The sequence below is a fragment of the Nanorana parkeri genome, unplaced genomic scaffold (genome assembly GCF_000935625.1).
Source record: "Nanorana parkeri isolate BGI_ZX_2015 unplaced genomic scaffold, ASM93562v1 scaffold2175, whole genome shotgun sequence".
Taxonomy (NCBI): Eukaryota; Metazoa; Chordata; class Amphibia; order Anura; family Dicroglossidae; genus Nanorana; species Nanorana parkeri.
Genome location: NW_017308443.1, coordinates 166,605 through 174,493, shown reverse-complemented (window position 1 = coordinate 174,493; position 7,889 = coordinate 166,605). Strand labels below are relative to the sequence as shown.

Here is a 7,889-nt window from a genome sequence, read left to right as displayed (position 1 = left end):
AAATTTTGGTAATTTTTCCTTAATATAGTAAAAAAATAAAACCCCCAGTGGTGAATAAATACCACCAAAAGAAAGCTCTATCTGTCCCCAAAAAAGGGTATAAAATTCATTTCAGTACAGCGCTGCATGACGGAATAAATGTCAGTTAAAGTACCGCAGCGCTGAATACTGAAAAATGGCCTGGATGGGAAGGGGGTTTAACACCGCGGATGTCAACTGGTTAATTTCAGGATTTTTTTTTTCTAAAAGTCTTACTGTTTTTTTATCAATCACAGTAACAAAGGGGCACCAGGGTTCATGCAGACTTAAACATTTGGTCATGCAATCTCTGCTAAAGGATAGGATTAGATTTTAGCTAACAGATGTTTAATTGTTGTATTTAATTAATTAATTTCATTTAATTTAATTAATGCCTAGGCTTTTGTTTGTATGGGAAGAACTGGGGAAGCCTAGAGCAGCATGTGTCCAGGAAAGGTAACTATTTTAAATCCTTATCTATCACAGCAACATAGTTAGCATATAGTTTAACATAGCTTTGGGTAAATATTTATGGGCGATAATAATAATAATAACAATAACAACAGAAAACATAAATACGTACGTCCGCTTGAAAGATTCTAAAACATTAGTGTCTTGTGATGCAGCTGCATAAGAAATAAAAATAAATAAATAAACAACAGCATTGGGTGACCAAAATAAACTGGTGTTGTAAGAATACAAAGTGCTGTTCCCAATGGGGAATAAATATATAACCATTTCTCTTATATTTACAGAACACTAACTTTATCACTTGGTGGAAAGTGTGACTTAATTGATAACACATTAAAGTGTAAGTACGATTTCTTTTAGTTTTGCAAAGAGTGGGGAAGGACTAGAACTCCTGTCTGCTTTTTGCTGCTATCCGGGAATCTCACTTATCCTTCCAGTGACTATGGTTTCATTAGATGGGAAGTGAGGAGAAATGGAGTATGAGGCGTGAGAACCTTTGTCATTAGTCATTGCTGTTTGTGTCTGTGTTGCTGATTTTCCCTTATTTCCTGTGTGCTGAAACATTATCATCAGGGCAAGAAGTGAAGAATAAACTCAGGTGTTAAATCTTAAAAATGCATTCAAGTTCCTTAAAGTGACATAAAAGGATAAAAAATCCCCCCCCCCCCCCATGTTAATGTCAGCACTTAACTTAAATGATGTCTCTTAATCCGATCTTCCTCTTCTTTTCCCATGTTTTCATCTGTCCCTCCAGCGGTGCAGCGGCTCTCCGATCCAGCGCTGACTCCTCTCTGCTTACAGGCACTTCCGATCCAGCGGTGTCTGCATGCGGGTGCACGCGTCCATAGGCTTATCTTGCGTCTCTGCTCATCTCCCGGCCGCGAATCCGAACTGCGCATGCGCACGCCCCAAGATCCTTTGCGGCCGCACGAACAGTTCCCGACTCTTTTTTTAACTTTTTGACTATATCTACTGCTTGTCAGCAGTAGATATAGAAACAAACAGGAGGCTTTAGAACCCCTTTAACTATTAACAAAAACTTAGCTTATTCAGCACTGTATATAGTTGCTACGTCAGATCCTTATGTTCTGTTGAAAACTCTAATAAAGATTTAAAGTTTTAAAAATGTACAAATCAACCTCTGAATTTGTGCTGACACTGTCCTTCCTTCTGGTGGTTGGCTACAATTTCAATACAAATTATTAAACTAAACGTGAGATTGTAATCCATCATGGGAATGATCTAGGAGTGGTGGCAGGGGCGGACTGGGCCGGGGGGCAGGGTGGCAATTGCCCCCCGGGCTATACACAAATAAGATACATTTTTGTTAATAGGGTACTTGAATGCATTTTTAAGATTTAGCTCCTGAATTTAGTGGCACTTTAAGGGAAATCCATCTAATGTAATCTCAGAAAGCAGAACAAACCAGACAAGGGCTCTAATCCTTTCTTACTCTTAGGTTTTGGCTGGATAAACACTTTAGGACCCCATTTACACCTAAGACATTTTTAAAGATTCTAGCACATGAACAGCTGGAATGGTGGATATAATACATGTTACAGGCTGCTCTAATTTTATTTTTGAATTTGTAGAGACAGGGTCACTTTAAAGTAATTTGTAGCTGGATTCACGTCCTTTCTGTGATGTATATTCAAGTTAAGATTTGTATGTGGCATTTGTATGACACAATTATTGGAACTTAAAATGCAGCTGCGGATTAAGTTATTTGGAAAGATTTTGTTGTCAGCGTACATTTATTGGTAGAACTCTCTCCACAGACTTGCATTGAGATTAAGGTTAAGGTTGCCACCTTTCATGGGAAAAGAATAGCTGTCTTATATTTGTTATCCTGTTAATTACATTAGCAAATAAGCAACAAGGCTATTTTTTGTCAGCACGGTAAAATACCAGCCAGGTGGATCCTCAGAATGTGTTAGAAGGAGAAGCAACACATTAGTACTTTACTGGGATATTAAAAACAAGAAGCACAGGCTGTATATGTAATTAAAATATACAGTATGTCTACCTTAATACATGTATATAATTACAAACATAACAGACACACATACTTTAGGCCCCTTTCACACCTATGCATTGCACTAATGCAAAAGTAATACCCAAAACTCAGTGCTTTGTGGTGGCATTTATTCCTATTGGCACACCAATGCACAAATATACAGGGTGCTAATGGACTGCAGTGGTATGTGTGTTGTTGTGTGTTAAAATGCTGGCAGCCTATTTAAAATAGTATCGATGCGGTGTGAAGAGTCCAGATTCACACCTTTAAATTGCGGTACTGTGCAAACTGTAGTATGGTGTGTTAAGGCGTTATTAGTTTTGAGTGGCACCCCAAAGCACTACTGTTCTAGTGCATCGCATTATAAAGTACATGCTATGTATTGCATTAAAAAAGGGGGTTCAGGGTTTTTGTGTGTTACACTTTACCACCAAGCCACCTAAAATTAACGCATAGTTTGAATGGACATTGTTGATATCTAAAAACACTTTAAAAGAGTGTAGATGTCTTTATTATATTCCCATACCTTCCACATCAATATTGAAGGAGAAGCTGTCACATTTGTCCTTAGAAACCACTTCACATCTGTAGTTTCCAGCATCTGCTATAATGGCCTTCAGAATCTTGAGCTCAAAATGGTATATCTGTGAAACAGTACAGATATGTCATATGTAGGTATCACTGCAGCCTTCTTCGTTAGCTTCAACCAAGCTTCGTTATGCTTATAGCCCAACAGCCCCCATTTTTGTTTTAGTTTTTGGATTAAGGTGGGCAAGGTCATGTTTTTATTGCAGTCTGTGTAAATCTCTGTGGAGATTTACCATCCTAATTCACAGGTGTCAGACAGAATATAAAAGGTGGGAGGGAATCACTATAACAGCCATAAACACTTGGCTCAAGTTGGAATTCAAATCCAACTCTTAAATGGTCATTCGACTCAAATGTGTTTTCTTAGCTAAAGCTGCCTTCTCATTTCTCCAGTGAACTCTGGTGGCCAGTTCTACTTGCCATTATTCCTGGATGTGTTCCTGCACAGCAAGCTGTACTGGGTGCCCTCACCCATCTTTAGATAAAGTCATTTGGAAAAGTAAGTACTCTCCATGGAAGTTGTTAACTTTTGTAGTATATTCAAACAGGCAAACATTAGATCTTCATTCAAACAGTGCCTACAGATAAAGGCGATACTTCAATATAATTCACTTATTGCAGGAAAACCTGTGACTGCCCAATAGAGTTAAAGCACTCCAGATGAATATGATACCCAAAGCTAAACTCCTATGTGATTGCATGGTTAGCACGGTAAAGAGGGATAGCAAGTTACATTTTATTTGATCTTAATGTAAATTCTACATGTGCCATTACCTTCTTCTCTTTCTCATCATTTTCGTTAAATTGGAAGCGGGTTCCACTTTTGCTTCCCAGTTCGAGCCATTTGCCTTTAAACCACTTAATGATGGGCTTCGCGGTCAGCTGGCTGGCATCAACACTAGCAGTTAGCAAAATATCTTTTCCTACAAAAGAAATATAATTCTAATAATTTAATTACATTCTATATTTAATTGTAAAATATGATTTAGCTGGTGTGTTATCAGCTTACTCTTATTTAACAAGCTAAACCAATGCATTTATAATAGTTTTATTTATTAATATTTTCTGTACTTGTATAGTAGGGATGCACCGATACCGATACTAGTATCGGGGCCGATACTGAGTATTTGGGCGAGTACTAGTACTCACCCAAATGCTCCGATATTCATCCCCCGTATCCCAGAACTTCCGATCAGAGAGAGATTTCCTCTGAACGGCAGTGCCGTAAGGGAACATGGAGCCGGCTTCCCGGCCAATCAGAAAGCTGGGCATCAGGTAATGGGCCGCCTCCTGATTGCATGGGAAGCCGGCTCCATGCCACCAGAAGTACCGGTATCGGTTACTCGGTATCAGCGAGTACCGAAATATAAATATCGGTACTCGTACTCCATACTAAAAAAATGGTATCGGTGCATCCCTATTATATAGTGGCAGCATAGGACACATCATTTTACAGTGAGTACAACATTCACATCAGTCCTGCCTCAGAACATTTACAGTCATAAGTTACTACCACATTGATACAAAGCATATGTACACACACTCTAAGGCCTGTTTGGTTAGATGCCAATTTATCCTACTAGTTCAGGCTTATAATATACATGGAAACTAGAGCACTAGAAAATTCCACATATACACGAGTACCTGATTTTCTTTCCAATTTTATTCACATTACTTTGCAGACAGACTCAAAAAGAACACAGTGGATGTAGGAATTGAAGCGCCACACCAATTAAAATAGTCCAGATACAATTTTATTCCAATAGGGTCAGGGGACAATACAGTGGAATTGCAAACGTGTTTGGGGACTATACAAAGACACACAAGAAAGCTTCTTTCCTTTTGGAACTCTCGTTTAAGAAAGCATTTGAACAGTATTTACAAGCCTGAAGCAGGTCCAAACTGGGAATCTATCAATTCCTACATTTGCCAGAAGGGCTGGTAGGGCTGAGAGTATTTGTGGACTGATAGTAGTAATTAGACGGGTGTATCAGATTATTTGTCGACAGGTGGAGTAACTGAGCAGGTCTCTGAGTATTTGTGGACAGTTTGGATTCTGGACAATTGTTCATCCGTTTCAGGCATTATAAAGAAAAACAATTAATTAGAGTACCTAAAGTGACACTAAACTCAGGAGTTAAATCTTAGAAATAAATGTAACAATTAACAAAAATGTATTTGTGCATAACTCAGCTGTAGATCCTCAAATCATCTCTGAATTTGTGTTAACACTGTCCTTTCTGGAGGGTGGCTACTTTTGTTCCTCATGGTCCCTGTGTGTGTCGTAAAGTGGCCACTGTTCCAAGCTTGCTCCTTTGAAGGACTACAATCTCAGGTTTAGTTCACTAATTTGTATTGAGATTTTAATGCATCATGGGAGCGAGCTTGGAGCGGTGGCTACATTATAACACACACAAGTACCATGGGGAACAAAAGTAGCCACCCTCCAGAAGGAAGCTACATGTTTAATAGTTAGGACACTTAAATGCATTTTGAAGATTTAAATCTAGAGTGTCACTTTGGCCCAATCTGACACTGGTCTTCAGTTCATAATGCCATTTTTTAAAAACCCTTTTCCTGCCATTTGCAGGAATGGGGCTCTAAAGTTAAATAACAAAAGTATATAGAGAAAGTTGTCTTGCCCTTCAGCTAATACAAATATAGTATATTAGTTAAATGAAAAACACAATTAAAATATATAAAAACATATAAATTAATACTAAATATATTGTAATAATGATATAAAAGGCCTTTTAAAAGCAGACCTTGCAATGCAAGGTCCACATATACTATCCGCCCCCTGTGCCTAAATTGCCTGCTAGTAGTAGGTGCAAAACTTACCTGTAAAAAAAAAGTTTGATTATATATGTATCTTACCTTCGACTTCCCCATCCTTGAGCGTGATATTAACATCCTTCTGGGAAAATTCCTGATGAATGCAGAGCAGCCAAAATCTTGAATGAAGACACTCCAGTCCATTGCAAGAGTGCCTTCTTGCAAGGGAGTGGTGAGACAAAGTGGTGAGACAAAATGTGACAAAGTACGTTTACACATCTGCTACACAGTATGGGCCCCAACGTTGGCTAGCCTAGGACATCACTTCTGGCCAGTAGTTTAGAGCGTGTGTGATACTTCCAAGGGGAGATATGGTTATTGAGATTATCTATCCCAAGATTTACCACTGAGACAGTCTGACATCACGGGTCTCAGCGTAGCCAATAGAAAGCCACGATTGCTGGGTGTCAGAGAGCCTTAGCCCATCATTGATAATACTGTATGTGATTGTTAAGCCACTAAGTGCATTAAGTTGTGTGATCTGGTTGTTAAAGCCATTACAAAACTCTTTAAAGGTGTGTTGGTGTACTGTGGATCCACCATTGGACGGTACATTGGTGCAGGGGGACAGAAAGACCCGTTACACCAGCGGCTCCTGCGGGGGTAGCGTTACATTTGGGGGCTCATCTGGGATCCATTTCTGACCTCCCCCCCCTGACCTGAGAATGACCGCACCAATGAGCCAAATTAGTAATATGGATCCAAAACGCAGCCACTAAGTGGTGCCAGGAACAAAATGGCCAACTTGGGCTAAGCATAGTCCTAGACATGCCTAATGACAGCTGGACAGAGGAACAGATCCGCCAAGCAGTAACCTTACTAGCTCCTGAACAGAAAGTGTTCGTGCTAGATGTGAAGAGGGGCCAAGAAAGCTCTCACACCTATGGCCTGTTAGAATGGAAGAAGGGAATTCCTGATTGTTTCCAGGGAGACAATATTCTGCTTTTTTTTTTTTTAGCAAAACACTTTATTGGTTTTTGATACATGCATCACAACAGTGCACGCTATTTGTGCCTTACATCGGTGGCACCATGCATAGCAGTGCATTCAACATAACATTACGGCATCAATAGCCGTGGAAAAGAAAATAAAAGAAGAAAACAAGAAGCAAAATAAGAAAAATCAAACAAAACAATACAGTTACGGTCCTACATTTCAGGTGGGAGAATCATTACTCAATGGGCCTTGCTAGGTCTTCTCACAGCCCCTCCCCATAACTGGGCAACCCCTGTTAGCATACGTATCCTGGTATAGAGGCAGGTTATCATTCACCAATTTTTTCCAAAAGGACAACTCCGGCGGGGCCGTTTTTTTCCAGTACATAGCAATAGCCTTGCGTGCATAGAACAAGGTCAGGCCCACCAATATGCGTTCCGACCTGGTCGGAGCTACATCCTCCACCAGGCCCAGCAGGCACAATCTCGGTGATGGTGTGAGTGGCAATGAAGTGACTCTTGAGATAAAGTCTACCGTGGAGCCCCAGTAGAGCTTGATGAGGGGGCATTCCCAGAACACATGAAAAAACCCGCCTTCATCACACGTGCATCTCCAACAGGACGGGGAGATGGACGCATTCATTTTATGTAAACGGTGAGGTGTAAAGTAGGCTCTGTGCAATATCTTAAATTGCACCATTCTATCCCTTATGGCAACCAGTTGTTTAAAGGGTGCATCCCATACTTCCTCCCAGTCCTCCTCATCCATGTCTGGGACGTCCACCCTCCACTTAGTCTGTAATGTGAGCAGGCCAGAGGAAGTTATGGTTTGCAGGGTATTATAGAAACAGGAGGCGGGCTTCCTCAGTCTCTCCGTCCCAGCCAGGGACTCCAGTTGAGACTCTCCCAGGCGAATCCCATCTCCTGGAAATTGAGCGCTGAAGGCATGGGCGAGTTGTAAATAACGAAAAATGCATTTGGGGGGAATAGCCCTCCTTGCGGTTAGGTCTTCAAATGAGATCAGG

The 7,889-nt window shown here is 40.4% G+C and overlaps 1 pseudogene; it reads right to left on the bottom strand.

The window, feature by feature from the left end:
• LOC108800943 overlaps positions 1-7,889 on the bottom strand; it is a 51,047-nt pseudogene that overhangs the window by 19,790 nt on the left and 23,368 nt on the right.